The sequence below is a fragment of the Zonotrichia leucophrys genome, chromosome 1A (genome assembly GCF_028769735.1).
Source record: "Zonotrichia leucophrys gambelii isolate GWCS_2022_RI chromosome 1A, RI_Zleu_2.0, whole genome shotgun sequence".
In the NCBI taxonomy this organism is placed as follows: Eukaryota; Metazoa; Chordata; class Aves; order Passeriformes; family Passerellidae; genus Zonotrichia; species Zonotrichia leucophrys.
The window spans coordinates 44,304,759-44,325,819 of record NC_088170.1 but is presented as its reverse complement, the minus strand read 5'-3'; the positions used below and the strand labels follow the sequence as shown (position 1 = coordinate 44,325,819).

Below are 21,061 nucleotides of genomic sequence, written 5' to 3'. Positions count from 1 at the left end.
CAGCCGGGGCCGCACACGCTCTCTGCAGAGCGCGGGGAGCTGTTCCACTGCAGGCATGTATCAGGGCCGCCGGGACGGCCGCGGACGGAGGGATGCCGAGCCCCCTTCGCCCGGCCCTGCTCACCTCCGCCCCTCCCGCTCTGCAGAGGCCCCTTTCCTCCCGCCCTCCGCAGCCAGGGCTGCCGGCCGGTGCGCGCCTCCGCCCCACGGCACTCCTCACGCCGCTTTCCGCGCACCGCTTCCAGCGCGGCTCATCTCCCGCGCCGGGGGCACCGGGCACACGGGGCACCGGGCACGGCGCCCCCGCTCCCGCTCGCTCCCCGCTCCGCCTCACGGCCCCGCTCCCGCGCGCTCCCGCTCGCTCGCGCGCGCACGAGTGACATCACCCCCGTCCAATCAGCCGCCGCCGCTCCCCGCGCCCGCTCGGCCCCGCTCGGCCCCGGCGGCCCCGCGCGCGGCCGGGGCGGGGGCGCGCGGGCGGCTGTCAGCCCTGCCGAGCGGGCAGGGACGCGCCGAGCCGAGCCGAGCCAGGCGCGCCGGCCGGGCAGCGCCGTCCGAGACGTGCCCGGTGCGCAGCGGAGGTGCGGGCGGCGCGGGGTGACAGCCCGGCCGTGCGGCGGCACTGCGCAGGTAGGGCAGGGCTCACACCGCAGCGGGCGCCCCCCGCCCGCGCAGCGCAGCGGGGTCCCGCGTTCGAGCGGCACTGGCGGAGCGGCCCTGGGGAGCGGGCACCGCCCCGGCTGGGTCCCCTCAGCGGCGGGGAGTCTCAACTTTGCCGGTGCGGCCGGGGGAAGGCGGGGAGCTGGGGCAGGTGCGGGGCGGCGGGGCAGCCCAAAGCCCCGCCACGGCCCATGGTGGAACCCCTCCTTGGCGGCGGCCGGGGGCGGCGGCCCTTTCCCGGCCCTTTCCCTGAGCGGGGAGCGGAGCGGCAGGGGGAAGCCGCCCCCTCCCAGGGAGCCTGCCCGCTGGACGCGGGATTACTCGGCACCCCGGGCTGCCGAAAGTGGGCCGCCTGCCCCTGGTAATCCCCCGGCGAGGGCTGTCCCCGCCGGTCGGGAGCTCGGGGGCGATGCCGGCTGCCGAGGGACCGGGATGCTGCCGCAGGGGACGCCTCGTGCGCGGTTCCTCCCCGTTTCCCACGGCGCACGGATGGATTTTGGCAGCGTGTTTAAAAACGCGTCCGTACCGTGGTCCTGCAGAGCATCATTTCAGCACCACGGTCTGTGTGCGGGAGCAGCCGCAGCCTGCGTTTTGGGTGTGCTTAGTGGCGACGGGCTAAAAAGGGTGTTGGTTTTTGGTTTGGCTTTTTTTTTTTTTTTTCCAGTGCACCTTCTTGCAGTAAAAATGATAGCGTTTCACTCTGTTTTCCCCTTGTAAAATGCTAATAATGCCTTTTTTCAGTGCCGCGTTTCCGTAAATGTCAGTAATTGGGGGCGGCTGTAGTAACCTGCCGGTGAGGGCAGAAATGCCATTGCTGAGCTCCGCTAAAGGCACCTGGCAGGGCTGAGCCTGCACCTCGGTGAGCGGCTCTTCAGGAATTGCAGCTGCTCTGTGAAGCGCTGTTTAATTCTGCTTATGAAATCTACGGGAGATTATCTATGCAGTTAATCAACTATGCTCCATTTAGTAATGAAAGTAAAGTAAATTCGGAGCCGCGAATGTTTTCGAGTGTTACATTCTAGCATGGTCATAGTTATGTAACAATATTATAATAGAGTTATATTAAAGCACATTAAAAAGGGTTTGATAACGTTTTGAAAAATAAGCCATTATGTAATTACTAGGCTGTACGATTTAGGGAAAAATACGCCTTTAAAATGCAGCCACCTGTGCAGAGGTGGCGGTATCTAAGAAGGAATTAACAATACGTTACTTAGTTTCACGCTTTTGTATAGAATTGAAAACCACTAAAAATCATCAGCACAGGCCTTGAAGTTACACAAGACAGGGGAAAGCTTTCTGAAATAACTTGAAGTTATAAAAATTTTCAGGTTTTTTTCATCTACCATTAGTAACTTCTAAATGTCCTTGTAGTGCAAATACTGTACAGATCTCTGTGAAAATATGATCTTTGGTCCATGTTCTTCTATAAATGATAATGCACCAAAATTTCTTTAATAAGAACTTGCCCTAACATTTATGAAAGTTTTTGGTAGTATGAATCTTTTGTTTGGTCGTTTCCATTCAAATATATGTTATATGTTATCAGATGCTTAGGTTTTGTCTTTAGCAATAGTTGACATTATAAAAAAAATAGATCTTTTCTATCTCTAAATTTTGGAAAAATTAAAATAATCTAAGCTCAACACTTCTGTCCTGGTCCATATTTGTATTATCCATAATGCTGTTCTAAACTAGTAGGAGATTTCCAGTTTCACTTTTAAGTGGTGCTAAAATATAATGCAACCTCAACACAACTTCATGGTAATCCAAGAACCTACTTGATTTTATGGAATTTTAAATTGAGTGTCTGTCTTAAACACCTTTTGTAGAGGAATCCCACATTATTAAGGTATGGAATAAAGAGGTTTTAAGTGCCTTTTTGAGCCTGTACTTCTGGTACAGTCTTAATTACATGATCACATACTATTTTTTTTCCACAGGAATCCTGTCTTTCACTGCATGGGATAGATTGAGCTCACTTAAGAGAATCCAGTATTTTTCATTGATCGTTGTGTGAGCCCATGATTTATTTATTCAGTGTTACTCAGCTCTGCTTTGAAGACAGAACTGATAACATCTGTGTGAGCTTTGCTAAAGTGCTTATCAGTATGTGATCAGAATGCCCTACAAAGCACTAGTGGTTTATCAAACACTACCTAAGGTGAGACAACACTTCTACAGATGGTGAAGAAAGGCACAAAGAGGGTTAAGTGAAAAGTATTTACTCATTTTTGGTGTCCAGTCTGGAATTTCTACAGTTCTTGTAAATATGTTTCCTCAAGTTATACTTGCTACTGCTTTTTGTAACAGTCCTGGCTGCTCCACATCTGTGAGTGTACCTGCAGAGTGAATGGGGAAAAAGAGGAATTTACTGTCAATTACAAACTATGGAAGTTTTAGGTTAAATGGTTTGCTGCATGAGAGGAAGGGGAATGAAGGAAACTACAATAGAGAGGATGTTAGCCATTAAAGTCTTTGTGGCATATGACAGAGCCCCTGTCCCTTTTTCTTTCTGCAAGCTCAGTTCTTCAGTAGATAAAACAAGTCCTACCTGCCTTCAGTTCTCTATCATCTTCAGTGGCAAGGTAACTGAATAAGAAGCACATGTCCACTTAAGTGTATTGTAAAATACCAAAACCACTCAAGGGAAGTTAATTATGGTTGCATAGACAACAGTTTGTCATTTTACACCTTCTGAGTGCTTGATTTAGTAACCTTAATAATGTTCTTTTGTGTTGTTTGTGAAGTAAAATATGCATACATGTCCCATAAATGTCCTTAAAACCTAGAAAATTAAATTTTAGGGAATTAAAAACAAACAAACAATCAGAGAAGCCAACAAACAACAAACCAAGAAAATGCAGAAAAAATTCAATTCTCCAAGTAAATTTCTTATTGTTTTACTGTATTGGACCTACAGTGGTTACAAAGACAACAGGAAAATTTATTCCTTTGCAAAAAGCTCCTGAACTTTTACCACCATGAGTGATACTATAGGAGTGCACTCCCTTTCATAGAGTAGTGCAGTGGTAAAGCAGAATGGTGTCACTTGTAGTGCATTTGCTTGGGTAGTGGAAAAGTGGTGCAAGACTGAAGTCCTTTGTACTGTAGACTTTAGAATGTGTTGTGGTGCATGAGGGCTCTTTTGCAGGACTTCTGCAAGCACAGTATTTTTCACTTCATCATTTATATGTATCCTAATGACAGTGCCTTTATTGTCCTGTAGCTGGTCTCAGTGTTTTAGGTATTCCTGGTCTTGACCATTCCAAATGTTGCTTTTGTATCTCACCCAGTCCTGGCTCCTTGCTTTTTTCCTGTCAGCTTTTCTTCAGTTTACTTTCCTTTATTCCTTGGAGCCTTCTCATCCTGATTTGCTATGTCAGCCCAGTCTAGTCTCCTTTCTGCAGTCTCCAGTCACTTTTTCTGTGCTTTTAGCAGACATTGGTCTCAATTTTTATTCTTCTTTAAAGACTGTAAGGTGGCTTTTGTTCTTCTCCACCGAAACAATGCAGTACTTTCTTCTTAGAAGTTGGTTGGACTTTGTTACATTTTCAGAGATAAATGAAAGAGCATAGAATAACTCAAAGCCTGTCTATGATGATGGCTTCAAGCCATAGTCACAAACATTTTTTGAAGAAAAATTATTATGGTTTTCCTTTTTAAAAATTGAAGTCTTAAATTTTTTGATGTGATGTGTAAGTATATGTTTTATATGCATTGGCAGAAAGCAAGGACACACAGGGCACTAGGACAAATTTGTAAGTAGTAGTGAACTATAGAAATGCCAAGCAACCTCAATAGTCCTATTTATGCAGAGAAATCAGCCATTCTGACTGTAGCATATCCTGTATTCTTACTTAACTCAGCTAAGTTTTGGAGGGTTCTGTGCTGGCACATAAAATAACGGATGATTTGGGTTTTGTTTGTATTCATACTAATTCCTCTCATTTTATCTCAAGGATTTGCTACAACCTCTTGAGACAAATACTTACAAAAAGATGATGTAAGCATCTCACTGAATTGAGATCTGGATAAAACTATTGGAGTTACCACTGCTCCATGGTAGTTTTGTTTACATAAGGTAGTCTTTTGGATGTGGTAAAATAGTATTTGCAATAACTTAGTAGCTTTTGTGCCTGAAATAAGGGACATGATTGAGCTATGGTTAGCACTACAGAGAGAATAATTAATGTGATAAAGTATTTTAAAATGAAGGAATATAAATAAATGTATTTGACAAATTCTTTGCCTTTATTTGCCTAATGTTTTTTATAATTGACATATAGTGGACAGATGATATGTTGGTGCCATGCAAATGAGTTAGCTTGGAGCACAGAGATCAGGATTTAGTCATGAGATAAGTGATCTTTTTTATAGCTTTATTGGAAACATCATGTTTTACTATAGACAATTCAATTTTCTCCAGTTCAGCAGGAGTTGAGTAGAAGCATTACTATTAGTTATTCCTAGTCAAGCCAATACACAGAGTTGTTAGACATGGACTTGAATTTACTGCTGCATTAGATTTGCATGAAATTGGTTTTCTTTTCCCTAAAATATGAGTAATACACTTCAGCTTACTAGCTGCTAAATTTAATTTGTTTGTAAAAATCAGAGAGATGTTTATATGTTCAGTCAAGCATTGGTTACTCAGAGTTGTGCCCTTTCTCTTCTTGAAAGATTTCAAGACTAAAAAATAAAGCCCCCAGTAACCTGACCAAATGTCTTAGCTTTCAGCAGGAGATTGGGCTGCAAACCTCCTGACATCCCTAACAATATGAATTATCCTTTGACATCCCTTTTTTTGACTTGTCTTACAGCATGAAATATCCTATGAGGTTGTTCTGTAATTCTCAGGGAGTGAAGGGAGAAAGTCTATATACAGTCTGAACAGTACTTTCTGAACGGGAAAGGATAACTGTGCCAACAGACAGAATACTCAATGTGTGCATGGAATAACGTTACAGACTGAATTCCCTTTATAGTTTTTATTGATAATTGTATTTAAATGTACTGCTAGATTTGCTGTGGATTAGTTAGGCTAGATGTTTTATTATAGGTCTGTTTTCAGGGAGATTATAGCAGGATTCAGTATCTTTGTCAGTTAACACGTTGTAACAAGTTGTAGTTCTTCATCTTTAAGTTCATGGGAAAAAAGAATTGGGTCTATTAATCAACTGTTCATTATAAAAATTATATTTTTCATACAAAATCTCATATTTAAAATCTGAATGCAAATATTTAAAACAAACACTGATGCTGCTAAGTGGAACAGGCTGTTCATGTTGTCTCAATGTTGTTCCTAGTTGTGGTGTTAATCGTGTAATTGTTCTAGGAAGGATCGGTGCTTACTCAATGAGGAGATAACGAGGTGCCTTGTCTTAACCAGAAGAATGGGACAACAGAACAGTGACTGGTTTGAACACATCAGATCCAGTGAGATGGGAAGTTTTGTGTTTTCCACCATCAGGACAGAAATCCATGTAATTTGAAGGTTTTGTGTACTGTAAAAACACTGATTTTTTTTTTTTTTTAGGCTCTGCTTATAATTCAGTTAATGTGTGGTGCAGTGGTGAATATGTAACTTTTTGAGAACTGTCTTGATTTTACGAATACCATAAATTAACCTTTCACATATAGTTTTGTGTTTCACTATGTCTTTTCTTGAGGTTTTCCTGTTTAGGATTCATCAGAGCTTAGCAGAAATAAGCCAGTTTTTTTATTTCTTCTGTGAGAAAAGAGAAGCAGTCATATACCTCAGATATTTCTTCATGAAGACTTCCTTCCAGATATCTGTTTTTCCAGCTAGAATGCTTTCTTTGAAACTTGGAATAATGCTGACTTTGTTTTGATAAAGACAATCAGTTGTCCTGCCAACTACTCACTGATAAGATCTTAAATAAAGTTAAAAAGACATTATGTGTGTCTTGAGTTGTAGAGTAAGACTGTATTTTTCTTTACCAAGTATTATAAGCAAACTTGTAAAAGTGCCTAGAAGGATAACATAGCAGTTGATAAGGCTTGCTTTTTCTAGAAGTGTGAGCTCCCTGCTGTTACTAGTAGTACTTTAGAAAAAGCATTGGATTTTTCCATTATGATCATTTTTGAGCAAAGCAAAGAGAAAATAATTAAGATAAATGAGAAACAGCTGCTAGAAATACCACTTTTTTTTTTTTTTTTTGTTTTCTGAATGTCTTTTTCTGAAGATTAAGGTCATCTCTCCTTTGTTTATTGCCAGAAGCCCAGCTCCCCTTTCATCAGCAGTCTACAGTTCACTTCTTTTATAGAAATGAACTTTGGAATATTGAACAGTTTCCACTTCAGATTTTCATTATAAAGGAGCTCCCAGGGAGGCCAGCTGCTGTTGAAATAGATCTTGGGAAGCCAGGCATTCTGTAATGCTCCTTTTTTTGCCTTCTTGTTGTCACTTCCTGAACTCTCTTTACTCTGTGCTTTTATTATATCTTGTCCTTCTCACTTTTCTTGACCCTCAAATTTTTCAAAATTTTTTAACATGTTTTGAAGAAGTATCCAGTTCTGCCACTTAGACTAGGTGTAGCCATGATATGCCTGAAAAATGCATAAACAGGCCATCCCAATGGCAGAATTAGTCTGCAGCTTGATGGTAATAGGTTGTTTTTGAACTAAAGGTAAAAGTTCAAGACTTACTGCACTTAAAAATTATGTATGATTTTTGTTTTGATTGGTTTAATTTCTTTCTTGACATAAGTACTGTGCAAGTTTTGTAAAACAAGCAAATAAAACGCAAACAAAATCCAAACAAAACCATTGAAAGATAATTATTGGAATGGTGCCAATGCTGACTTCCGTTCTAAACATCTGGGGTGATACTTACACTTTGTTGTTCAAACATTTCCTGTTTAGGTATTGCATTAGGCCTTGTTAGATGGATTCTTTGGCTCCCTTGGTTGTGGGTTCTTTATTTAGCTGGAGTCTCTTTTTGGTCAGTGTAGGAATAAAGGTTTATTGTCAGAGTTTTAAGGGAATGCTGTATGAGATCTTAATTCCTTTACCTCATCATAGTAGTTCATTGCCTATTTCATTTCTTGGTGTTGATCTGCCCCATTCAAAAGAAGAGTTTTGCAAACGTTATTAATGCATTAACTGAAAAATGCATGTATGAGGTAAGTCCTATAACAACCAATTTACCTGATAATTCTTGTCTTTATAAAAAGAGGTTATATGTGTAAGTATATAGGCATTTAGATATTTCCTTTTAAGTAGCTGGTATTTATAAAATAAGAGTCTGGAAAGCACTGGCAAAACCTAATTAAAACTACTAAACAAATTCTTAATGGAAAAAAAACTTGACTGTCTTATTTGACACATTGACCTCATCCAGTCACTATTACATTAACATATTCATATACTCAAATATATCTGTATCTCTATACAAGATCTTTTCCCCCATGCACTCCTATTTATTTGAAGATAGTGAACTGAAGAAGAAAGTTAAATACTTTAACATTAATATTTTATTAAATACTCCCAAAAACAAAAGAGAACTAGATAATCTCAAGTAGGATGATTTTGAAGAACTTTAGAAGTTACTAATTCCATTATGAAAATGTCAGTGTAAAATCTACTTTTACTTAATTTCATTGTATTATTGAAATGAACAAGTACATTTACTTGGTAGAGGGTGCTTTTTATTCTTCTGGGGATCTTCTATCAATATGTGGAAAAAATGAGTCATTACTTAAGGAATTCCTTGGACTGAAGTATTTCTCCCTGTTTCTTCTCGGAAATTTCATGTTGACTATGGAACAGGACCAAGAACAATATAAATTCTCCCTCCGGGATAGTAGAGCAGATAATTGTTTTAAAATTTTAAACAGCTTTTTGTTTTTAAAGTGATGGTGATCTGTGTTTTATTTGCTAAGAATACTTGAGATAACTAAAGGGGTTTGAATGAAAAAGACATGATTGCAGTTTTATTACCAGCAATTTTTTGGTTCATTTATTATTAGGCTAGGTGATTCCAAAATATGATTTTGGGGCATAAAGGAAAGTGGTATATGTGAGAAATGGGGTTAATTTGTGCTTAACTGTTTAGGTGAAACACAGAAAAAGACAAATTTGATTAAACCAAGTATTTTGTTGTTGTGAAAATGGGAGTTTTCTTATCTGCTGCACAGAATGGCAGAGATTGCTACAGAAACCTAAAGGCATAAAGAAAGTTTTGTATTTAAACAGCCTCAGGTTTGTAATAAAGCACAGCTGTTGCCACTTCCACTCACATTCTTTTATAGAAATACATTCTGTGGGTTCTCTACAGACCAGCTGACCCAGTCTTAAATGTGGCTGAACCATAAAACCTGTTTTGTCTCATTTCTGTGAGATCTTATTTGAAGCATTCAAAAGATAAAAAGGCTTTTTTTTTTTTTTTTTTTTCAGAAGGTTTAAGTCCAGTCAAATGTGATGTTTGTATCTGCAGTTACAGCATCTTCATATAATCCAGACTTTGCCTATGCATATACTGGAAGGAAGCACAGAGTAGCTGCATAGGATTTAATTTTTTTATAAACTAGGACAAGTCTGAAAGAAATATACTTCAGTGCATTACCATATTCTTATGTATTACTTCAGTTTTATTTACATTCATGTAGTAGGCTTTTGTGACCTACTAAATATTTTTAGCTGATCTTATCCTTGGCAGTGTTGTTAACATAGTATTTAAACTGACAGTGATTAGATAAAGCCTGCAAATAGTCACTAAGGTTTTGCATGTGTGTGTTGTGTGTTTTTTGTTTTTAAAAAGCATCAACAAACCAGCTCCCCAAAACCCAACAAATATCAAGCACTCTGGTATGGTACAAGTGCCAAGAGAAGAAAGGAGAGTGTGGGAGGGATGTATGTGGTTTTTTGGCCACTGTCAAAAAATTTCTAGAATATCACATAAACCAATGAATACAGGTCAGAATTTACTGTTCTGTCATTATTTAATACTACCAAAGCACCTACGTATTTTATATAAGAGAATTAATCAGCTTTCAGATATTCTTTCCAGATCAGCTTGAAAGAAAACTGGATTAATAAGGACAGTGAAGCGTACAGAGCACCTTGCAATGTAATTTCTATTCCAGCAGTTTAGTATCTGTCTCTAGACAGCCATTGTTAAGGTTAGCAGGCTTCTATGTAGAACAGTTTTCATACTTGTGGCTGTCTAAACTAAAGCACTCCAAACATTTAGGATATTCTTGGCCTATTTTTCAAGGACTGTCATGTTTACTGAGATATTAAACTTTTTTTTTATAAGTACTAAGTGCCTTTCTAAAAGGGTAAAGCATTTATTGTGTGGGTACTGGCTAGATACTGTGCTATTTAATGTGGTGTGCAAGCAGCCAAGGGGCAGTTATTTGGCATTTGTCTTGGATCCATTGTAATCTAAGATAATAAAATAATCTAAAAGGAAATATGGTTATATGTGTAGCTACTAAATTAAATTTTTGAAATTTTGGTGTACCAGCAAGGAAATTTCAGTTCAGCTTCATAAAACATTGGCAATCATTCCAAACAGGCCAGGACCTAATTCTTGCCTGTTCTGGGAGAATCTATTGTTAAATATACATTTTCAGTATGTTTTTGCTTGTCAGTTATCTTCCTCATCTGAAAGCTTTGTCAGAACACAAAATTCAGAGTTAAAAATAGGTGAATTTAAATTTTTGTTAACTGTTAACATTATTCTGTTAACCTTTATCATCCAGATCATCCAAGTTTGGGATTGGACTGAGCTCTCTGTTGAAGGTGTTTACCATAGTATAGAATATCAATATTTAGGTGCTGAGAGTAACTTCACAGAACATAGACGCTTGTGCTGCCTCTAAACAACCCTTCAGGATGTTGCTAAGAACTTATGTAAAAAGTGTATTTATTTTTATTTTTTAATCTACAGGGTAATTTTATTGATTCTAACTTCATTATTCCTGTTCTATGGATCTTATCTGGGAGCTTTTTAGTACATATAAAATAATGCCAGTGTGGGCATTAGGATGACATTTGAAAAACTACTCTTCCTGAAAATAGCAAAATTTTCTGTTGCTGGATATATCTATCAATTTGATACATCGTTTGTACCCATGCTTGCCTCCAAATTCGTAGCTCATTAAAACTTGAAAACCAGGCTTTCATCCTGGGTTGTTCTTTCATCTTCCCTGGAAGTTCTCTGGATGGGCTGAGAACTTCAGTAGACGTAATTCGCATCTCAGAATCAGGAGCGATGAGAAGCTGGGTCAGAGGAGGCAGTAGCCAACAAGGGCAAACACACATTTCTTAATTTGCCTAGCTGTTCTGTTTTCAGTCTGAAGTTGTTTGCATGAGTTTAAATTCACAACAACAATTTAAAACAAATAGTCTGATTTTGCCCTGCTCTAGATTAGGACTGCTTATAAATTTGCTGACCATGTTTTCTCAGTGCAGTGAGATATAAAAGCAGAAATATTTGTTGCAGGCTTTTAGAAATACTCTCTTACCTTTTACAGACATTTGCAAGTAGTGTTTTGGTTAGATTTTTTAATGTGATTTAATTTGATTTTGTTAATTCTGACTGCAGAAGTGTATGAAAACATTACTGAGTCTCTTTTCTCTCTGTTGGTCTAGTGACAGTTGGCAGGTGCTGGCTCGCAGTGAGAGCTGTGAGTTGCACAGCTTGGTAATTGGCATTGAATTTGAGTAAGGAAATTGCCTCCTTCTCTTATGCTACAATACAGGCTTTCTAAGACAAGTTCTTTCTCTTTTCCTTTTCCTGAGAAAATCAGCCATTATTAAATTTTCTCAAAGAAAAAGGGCTTATATGTGGGCAGCATGAGGAAGAAGTACTTGCTCTCTGAATGACTTGTGTCACTAAGAGCCACCAGCTCAGTCTCACCTATATCTTTGAAAACCAGTCTAAGAATGTTTGGAAATTGAAGAGGGTGCTGTTTGGGAAAAACTTGAGGGGTACTTGAGTGAAATTAGTGGCAAAAGATTGCTGTACAAGGAAGAAAACTGTTTGTCAGTCTGCAGTTATAGAAAAAACGTCTCCTTTCCCTTTCATTAAAAATCAGATTTCTATACTGTGCATCTGAGAATATAATTCTTTACTCCTTCATTTTTCTTTTCTTTAATTTTTTTTGTTAGTTTGGATTTTTTTTCTTTTTGTGTTGTTTTATTTTTTTAATGGAGCAACGGTGAGTTGTTTTGTGGGATATTACTGTTGAGAGATACTTTAAAGTGTATTTTGCTTTGAACAGCTATTGGAGATTGTGTCAGTGTGTATAGGTACAAATCACAGTGTACTTAAAGCCAGAATTAGAGAATTCCTGTCCTTCTGTGGGGCTAGTGGAGTCTCTTCATGCATCAAACAGGACATCTGAGCTGATCATGTCTTGGAGTTTGTAGTACCTTTTCGTCATAGTGAAAGTGTGAAAAACCCATTTATTTGAATTTCTTTTCAGAGACAAGTTGTATAAAGAACAGAATTACATGTTGACAAAATACTTTGTTCTGCAGGTGTTGTAATGCATGTCAGGGTATACAGGAGATTAAGTCCTGATGTCATTTAGAGCATCCAGACATGCTTGTAAATTCTGTTTAAACATGATTGTAAATTCTTTTTTCCCTGATAAGGGAGTGAGTAAGAGAGAGAGATTCCAGTGAAAATGTATTAGAACAACTTTTACCAATTAAGGTTTTACTGTGACTAGAGTAAGGCTATTATTAAAAGCAGATAGTTGCATGGTACATTGCTTGTCTTGTGCCACTGTTCCCACACCTGCAGGTGCACACTGTCACAGACCCTGTCACACACAGACCCTGTCACACACACAGACCCTGTCACACACACAGACCCTGTCACACACACACACGCTGTCACACACACACACACACACTGTCACACACACTGTCACACACACAGCCTGTCACACACGCTGTCCCTCCCAGTGTCCCTGTTGGCTCCCAGGGAGCCTCTCTGGTGTGCCAGTGGCCCTGGGCAGGTGTCACAGGGTCCCTGAGGTCCCCCAGCAGCAGGGGCAGTCCCGGTGTCCCTGCGGGTGCGCAGTTGCCACGGGCGCCTGGAATGGGGACGGAGCTGCACAGCCCTGGCTGGCACTGACCCGGCCTGGGGCCTCACACACCTGCCACACGTTCTGGGGCTCATTTCATGTCATGAGAGGGCAACAGGAGAATAAATCTCTATAGCCTCTTAGTGTTTGCTAGACACCTTCTCAGCACACATGGTTCTCTTGCTAGTTTGCTCTTTTCTACTGACTTCATGTAGAGAAATTCCCAGCAGCGGGATTTTTATTACAACACAACCCTTGTACAGCTGCTACTGAATTGAAAAACTGCTGAATTGAAATGGGACGTCACTCACCTGTGAAATACTTTTCTCAATTTTCTTTCAATCTTCTTGTTATATTTGGAATTGAACTGTAATCAGTTTGAATTTTGAATTTTCATTTTGTATACTAATTTACTTCTGTGGAGTTCCACAGAACTCCATTACATTTGTTCCACTGCAACCAAGTTCAATTCCATTTTCCAGTTGTTATGAAAATACTAACAAAAAAGTGTCACATCAAATGCATTTCATGACGATTTTATCTAACCTGTTAATGCAATTCCAACACAAATATATTTATTATAACTGAGTGAAATATTTCTGCAGAAGCAGACATCTTTATTTTAAGATTGTTCTAACTATACTGATCATGTAAGTTTCAGTATTTAGATTCAGTGTTTTTTTGTTAGCCCAGCATACACTCTGCGTTTGTAATGAGGGCAATATGGCACATCCCAAGCCATAAGGAAAAAGGAATGGCCCCCTTTCTGATCTGCATGGACCACATCTCTATTTTAAGCAGAGTCTGAGAGACTGCATCAAGCATCCTTAATATTCTCCGGCTCGAATTTCAAATTTAATTTCTTGCATGTGTTGGGAGGAGATATTGAGCTAGTTGCATTTGTCATTATATAAGATATATATATATATATATATATAATATTCGTCATTATATATATTTGTCATTATATATATTATATAATTTGTCATTATGTCCCTGCTTTTTGATGTTCCTGGGTACTTAGTATTTAATATATCCTTAGATATAGGCTGAATCATAGTGTGATATTTTAATTTAATTTCTAGATTTTTAATTACCTGAATATTTCATTTGGATCTGAAATGTCCCTTTGAGCATATTGGCTGCAGAGTGTTCACTTGATGGTTTCACTATATGGGGTTGTCAGTTTAAAGTGATGAATAGCTCAGTAAATCTGGAGTCATTCCATACTTCGTAGCTTTACAGTGAAGTGGGAATCCCATCAATTCATACAAAAAATCTAGTTTAGTGATTCTTTTGGAATCACTAGAATGTATTTTTAAATGGCATATTAATATCTCTGAATCTAGCATTATTTTTTTAAGAACCTGCAAGTAAATTAGACATCTAGATTTAATGAAAATTAAATAAAGCTCTATTCTCTCAGGGATATAATATTTGTGTCTTATTTTGTGATTTTTTGTTGTTTTTTGTTGTTTTTTCTGAATGATTATGTTAATGTAGCTAAATAATTTGAATTTGTCACCACTCTTAATATGCACATGTTATAAATACATATTTAAATACTTTGGGAAAAACACCCCAATCCTGCAACTACTGTTTGAAAAGTGCAAATCTCAATGGTCCTTTAATAGCAAGTTCCCTTAAACTATATGCCAGTGTCATTTATCTCCTTTCAGCTGCCTCTGTAGCTGAGTTTAGCTCACAGACATGCAGAGTCTCAGCACATAATCCCCTAAAGACAGTGCTTGTATTTGTTATCTTTCTAGGCACAGTGTTTTATCTCCTGTGAACCCATTTGATGCGGGTTTCTGGTCCTTGTATGGGTGATGTACCAAGTAATGCCCTTGTAGATGTTTGCATGGAGAATTGTGAGCATGCTGTTTTTGTTGATGTCCTGTATTTTAGACCAATTTTTCCCCTTTTTCCCCCCAGTACTTAAAGCTATGAAAAGGTGTAAGCACAGCAAAAAGTAGAGCAAAGTTTGAATAATTATCATAGATGCAAAGGAGGAGGAAATATACTGAATTTCATTGCCTGATGACAGGAAGATCTATTTCAGTTTAAATTAATAGGTAATGCTGCAGGGGATTTTTGTTTTGTTTTGGGGTGGGGTTTTTTGCATAGTGGTAGTTTTAGAATGCTTATTATGTTTAATTTGGAGGAAGTTTTATGTTCCTTTTGGGGATTTTGATAGCTGTTCAGACAGCTATCAAAAATATTCTCTGTTGATGCATTCAGACAGATGGTTGTCCTGTACAGTATGTGCAAGGATGTTCTTTTCTCAGGGACTAAACTTCAGCTTTGACTGTTAAGATTTTGGGATTATGTTAATTTTGCCTCTCGGATTCAGATGCTCATGTAGTCCCTGGAGAGAAGTCTTCTGGTTATCGCTAGAGGCAGTAAATGAAATCTGTAAAATGGAAGAAGTAGGTCATGGTTTATCTTCTGGTTTTGGGTTTATCACCAAGTAGAGCCATAGAAAATTCAATGCATATTGGAACCTCAGGGCATCATTTTTTGATACTGATACTGTCATGAGGAGGAGTTTGACAGGTCACTGATTAAGTATTTGCATGATTGGATTTCATGAGAAAAGAGATGATGATGATGTTTCAACTTGAATTTCCGGTCAAATAGAAGTGAGGGTTGCCTTTGAATTTTCTCCCATCATGTTGATGTTAAACTGATTTATTTGTCTGTGAAAAATTTGCTTTCTATTAAAGATCACCTTTTTAATGAGTAGGTAAATACTAGGAAAAATACATTAGAAATCACTTAAGAAAGCTGCCACTTTTTACAACTTATTACAGCATAAGAGACCACATTTAGAGATCTCTTACAGAAGAGAAAAACCATCTCCAGACTACTGAAATGATCCCCTGGTAGAGATTTTTTGTTTATTTGTTGGTACAAATAAATGTGAGTGAGCCATCTGAACAACCAGCAGTCTAGAAGTCCTGAGGCACAAAGCATGAGTCAAAGCAGATGCATTGTGGAGTTATTAAAATATTTTATTTAAATTTTACATTCCTTTTAAGTATTTGTGTGGAAGATGTGGAAATGTTTTCAAACTTTTTTTTTAAAATGGGAATGTGATAGGTTTGTTATTTCAGCTCCTTAGAAATATTTCTGTCCTACTGAGAAACTAAATTCTGTTTACAGACTGTGTTTGTGAGTTCTTGTAGAATTTAGTAAGAAGTATTATAAAATTGTCTAGAAAAACATTAATAAAAACTAGTTGACAAAAAAAAAATGCAATGAGTTATTCCCATCTTTGTCATAGTGATATTTTAAGATTTCTCTTTAATTTAGGAAGACAAAAGTGTAAGGAAAAGATGATCAGAGTAGTATTTTACATATATGTTTCACATACTAAATTTTTTAGGTATACAAAAGATAGTAGTTATACATTTACTCATTTTAGATAAATTTGAATATATATTATTAATGACTCCAATTTTTTAGGTATACAAAAGATAGCAGTTATACATTTACTCATTTTAGATAAATTTGAATATATATTATTAATGACTCCAAAATGTAAGTTATTCCAGGTATTATAATTTAGAACTTTTAAGTATTTTGATTTGGTGTTCACCTGCTAATGCAGATAACAGTCATACATAAATGGATGTATTTTCAACATATTATATTTTCATTGAGCAATGAGAGAATTTACTAATATGCACTGGGTTTTTATGGCCAGGTTTTAGCAGTGAGGGGCTACAGGGCTGGTTCCTGTGAGAAGCTACCAGAAATCTCCTCTGTGTCTATCAGATCCAGTGCCAAGTGGCTCCAGGACAGACCTGCCAGTGGCCATGACCAAGCCCACCAGCGACTCTTCATTACCCATCTCTGACTTGACTGCTAATAGATTAAGCTGATTCCCCTAAGCTGAGCCTGTTTTTCCTGTGATAGTAATTAGTGAATGATTGCTCCCTTACGTTTTTCCATGAGCCTTACATTCTGTTTTCTCACCTCTGTCCACCTGAGGAGGGGACAGGGTCAACCCACCACATAAACTATCTTCAACAAGCTAATTTTCTGTCTAAACATCCAAAGTGATCTTAGAATTAAAAGACAATAATGTAAGGTAAGCTTGTTTGAGTTGGAAAAAAAAAGTGTTTCGTTCTTGTGGGAGATTTTTTGGTTTTTGTTTTGGAGATTTGTTTGTTTTTGTTTCATTGGGGTTTATAGTGATTTATTTTTGTTGTGGTGTTTTTTTGTTTTTAAAAAGACTTCTGCATACTTCTTATCCTGTATTCCAGCAGACATAGCAAGCAAACACAGATAACTCCTGTGTTCTGAACCATAAGACAGTGGGTTTGTATTCTTGTTGTTGGTTTTCTTCATTTACATTTTTTGGATATGTGTATCTGAGTTACCACTTTATGCTTGTTATGAAAGTATTATTTTGTCATGCTTTTAAGCCAGAAGTTATTTTAGTTACTAGAATTTATTTATTGCAGTATTAGTGTACTGGTTACAGCAGACAAATGGACGTAAGTTTGGTATTTTTATCAGACATAAACGGCAAGAGTTAAAAATACACATGCTTCCTAATAAAACTCTGAGCATGTCAGTATGATAGCATGCTTTGCTTTGAACTGACCTGCTGTTTTGAATAGTTGGGAAAAATGATCCCTTAATATAATTTGCTTTTTTTAAAAATAAAAAATTGGATTATGGGGTAAAATCTCATGTTACTGACATTTTCATTTCCTCTTCAGTCTAAGAGTATTTATGATTTGTAGTTATATGATTTCTGTTTCATAATGTAAGCTGTTGATCTGCCTCAAAAAATGGAAGAGTGCAGACTCTGCAGTGGTTTGTTAAATGCTGTTCTGCCACAGACAACTGTCAACAACTGGCTGTAAAATATAACCCTGTTTTCTGGCCTTTCTTGTAGAGTATTTGATGAATCAGTTTTTCCATGTTTTCTTCAGGAAGCTTTTAACCTGAGATTCAGCCTGTCTTTTTTGATCTGCTCTAAGGCACCAGTAAATAGCTTGGACCTGCCTCTTGCCCCGTTGGTAATTCAGGCTATGGGAGGTTAAGAGAAAGCTTTCAAGAGATGAGATTAAATCTGGGAGGTGTTTCAGGAGAGGGCACTCCAGGGGCTTTGTTCTTCAGGAAGATGCCTGTGGGATCTACATTTTGTTATAGGAGAGCATAGGGCATATTCCTGGGAAGCTGCTTTAATCTAACATTAAATGAAAGTTTTTCATCTTCAAAGTAGAGTACTTGTGGAAGTCTCAGCTCCTTCAAATGCACCATAAAGGGCGTCCTTATAAAAATGGTTGTGTTTTGGTTTTATTAAATATCCTATGTGAGCATAGCATGCTGTTTGGTTCATTCCTGAGTTGTGGTATGTAAACTTTATGCCTTGGCTCCTTCCAGTCATTCCCTCTGTATGCAGGCTGGCTGGCTGGACTGCAGGGAAGAAGTGCCCAAGCAGGGTGGCCAGGCTGTCAGAGAAACACCAACTACATCTCTGCTCCTATGTGATGCCAAGTGTTTCTTACATGGAATTGCTTCTATTCTTTCAAATTTGTTTCTTTCCCTGTCATTATGATGATCTCGTTCAGGTGAAATGAATCTTAACTTGCATGCACCTATTTCCAATTATGGGGTTTTGGGAGGAAATTGAGTGTAAGGGGGTGCAAAGTTAGATACTCAGGCCATGTGGATTTGCCTGACTTTTCCCCTCTGGTCTCAGTGGGCTCAGCCTCTCTCAAGGTTAGAGCGTACACATCCTTGAATTTCCTGTGCTGTGAGCAACAGATAACCAACACTGTTCCAATGGCAGCTTTCCAGTAGTACCATGAAAGAAAAAGTCCTTCAGGGTGAAAACTCTTCTAATGGTTGCCATGGAAACAGAGAACTGCATGATTATGTGGATTAATATCTCAGCTACATGTAAATGTTCTCCAACCTTCTCTGCCTTATCATTTAGGAGAAACATTGGTTCTCTCACCATTGTTGCTTAGATTTGGGCCAAACCTTTAATGCAGAAAAATAGCTATCTATTTAAATAAATGGTTTGATGTTAGTCCTGCTGGCTCTTCATGAATTTAGTAGACAGCATTGTTTTTCTGTTGTTGTTGCATAAGGTGCATTTTGTAGTTTAATTTAATACAATCAATGCTTCAAATACTGTACTAATATTCAGGGGATATCGCTACCTTTTTTCCTGTCATTGCCCCTGTGACATTCCTGGTAAAAACATTCCTCAAGAATATTCCAGAGGATCTGTAAAGCAGGAGTTACAGACAAATTGATCATAATTGCCTCAGTGTGCTGCTTGTTATTACTGGAGGCAAATTATTCCAGTGCATTCTGGCCAGGTAGATGAGTCACCATGCCGTGTTGGAATGTCAAATTCTTCTATCCAAGAGAAAATTAACTTTTGTTTTTAAATGTCATGTTAAACTTGACTTAATGTCTACTGGTTTATCTATAATAAAAGTAGCAACAATTTCAATTTTTAATTACACCAAATTTAATTTTTTTAAAATGCTGTATAACTTCATGACCACTAGCAGCATAGTTACAGATCTTTTAAATGTCTTCATTTCTGTGAAAGCACTAACATGAATGTAACCTTCTAAAGGTAATTTTAGTCGGATCAATTTCTGAGTGGAACAAGATTCTAACATTATATTTTTATTTCATTCTGATGGAGGAATTTTCACTTTGTTTAATAGCAGTGTAAAGGTACTCTTATCCTGAAAGAAAAAAATGCATAAAAAGATCACCTCTATTCTTATTTTTCCTATATAAATTTTGCTTTATAATTGGATTTATTTATTTATATGCTGTCTAGATTTACACTGAAGATTGCAGCGTTTCCATTGGTTCTGCCAGCTCTTGGCCTGTGCACCCCTCTCCAACAAGATCCTTGTGAGTGAGTCTTTGTGGTTTGGTGCATAATTTGGATTAAAGTTGAAAGAAATTACTTCAAGAATCATATCAATTTATTCATTTATTTTGCTTTGCTAGTAACTGAAAACATATCTGAAGTCCTGTTATACTTATTAGTTCTAATATTCTTCCTGGTTTTGGGTTTTTCTGTGGAAAGACCAAAAGGACTGTGTGTTGTGTTTGAAGTTACATATTTTAATTAGAAATTTATTCTCTTGTAACAATGTGACTATGGATGGAAGTTAATGTTTACAAAGAAGGTAGTCTGGGCCAGACAGCAAGCTCCTTTTTATCTTGAGAACAATTACATATGGCAGTGGAGTGTACACAGAGCACAATGACTTCAGTGTGGGCGTCCAGATGTGTTGATATGGTTCTAGATATCTCTATACATCTGGAGACGAACTAGAGATATATATTTCTTAGTTGACAACATTCATTATTTGTAATGACATTGTAGTCAGTAATTCAAATGTTAGCTGCTTTTTCTTATGAACTAAGAATTCATGCTGTCACTCGTATGTGTCTATTCATGTATGCATGTTGTACAAAAATTGCATGCTTATTGTCTCCAGATGCTGTCTAGCTTTAAGGCAATCAGCACTGTCAGCCAGAGCATTTCCATTTGCAAGTGTGGTGACTCTACTAAGGCAAGGTGGATGCCAAACAAAGTCAGTGTCAATATGCTGAGACCACACTGAGATACTTTTCAAAATTTTAATGGGCTTTATAGGTAAAGAACATCTTAAATTCTGTGTGGTTAGACTTGCTGCAGATCTGAAATTGTGTGTGCAGCTCCTCTTATGAACACAAAAAGGTGAGCCTTTGAATATTACCAATGAGATTAGACAAAAGTCTGAGACCAAAGAAAAATATGAGTTTTTAAATGGAAGAAAAAATTAGGTTTCACAAGTAGCATCTAGATATTTAGACTCAAGGTGCTATCAATGCTCAGTTAGAATCACAAACTGTTAACTACAGGATTTTTGGAATACTGGTTCTGCCTAATGTGTAAATGTGTAGAAGTAATATTCAGTCTTCATACCTCTTGCTGGAAATAATCTTAGGAACACTTGATTTGTAACTGTACAATGTTAGTCAAGAGGGCTATGTTTAGCTGCTTTTCCTGCTAACTTGTTGGAAGGGCTTCTTGCTGGGACATGCAGAAACAATCCTGAGCATAGTTCAGGAGCTAACATGGTCCCAAACAATTTCCCAGGAGAGTTTGTGTCTGCTTGGCTCTATTGTATAAGGTGGCAATAGTGTGGAAATGGCAGTGGAACTCTATGTCAGGTAATATGGTTTAGAGCATCTTTAATTTCTAGACTGGACACAGCTGTATAATACAGATTAACTTGAAGACCATACAAAATTTTTAAAAATTCCAAGTATTGCATGCATTGTCC

General features: G+C 38.1%; 1 protein-coding gene across 1 annotated transcript in view; it reads left to right on the top strand.

Annotated features, from left to right (window-relative positions):
• Nucleotides 1-454: 454 nt before the first annotated feature.
• CNTN1 (contactin 1) overlaps nucleotides 455-21,061 on the top strand; it is a 204,196-nt gene continuing 183,589 nt past the window's right edge. The window contains exon 1 of the mRNA XM_064702590.1: nucleotides 455-630. The gene's annotated coding sequence lies outside the window, so the exon portion shown is untranslated. The remainder of the gene's footprint in view (nucleotides 631-21,061) is intronic.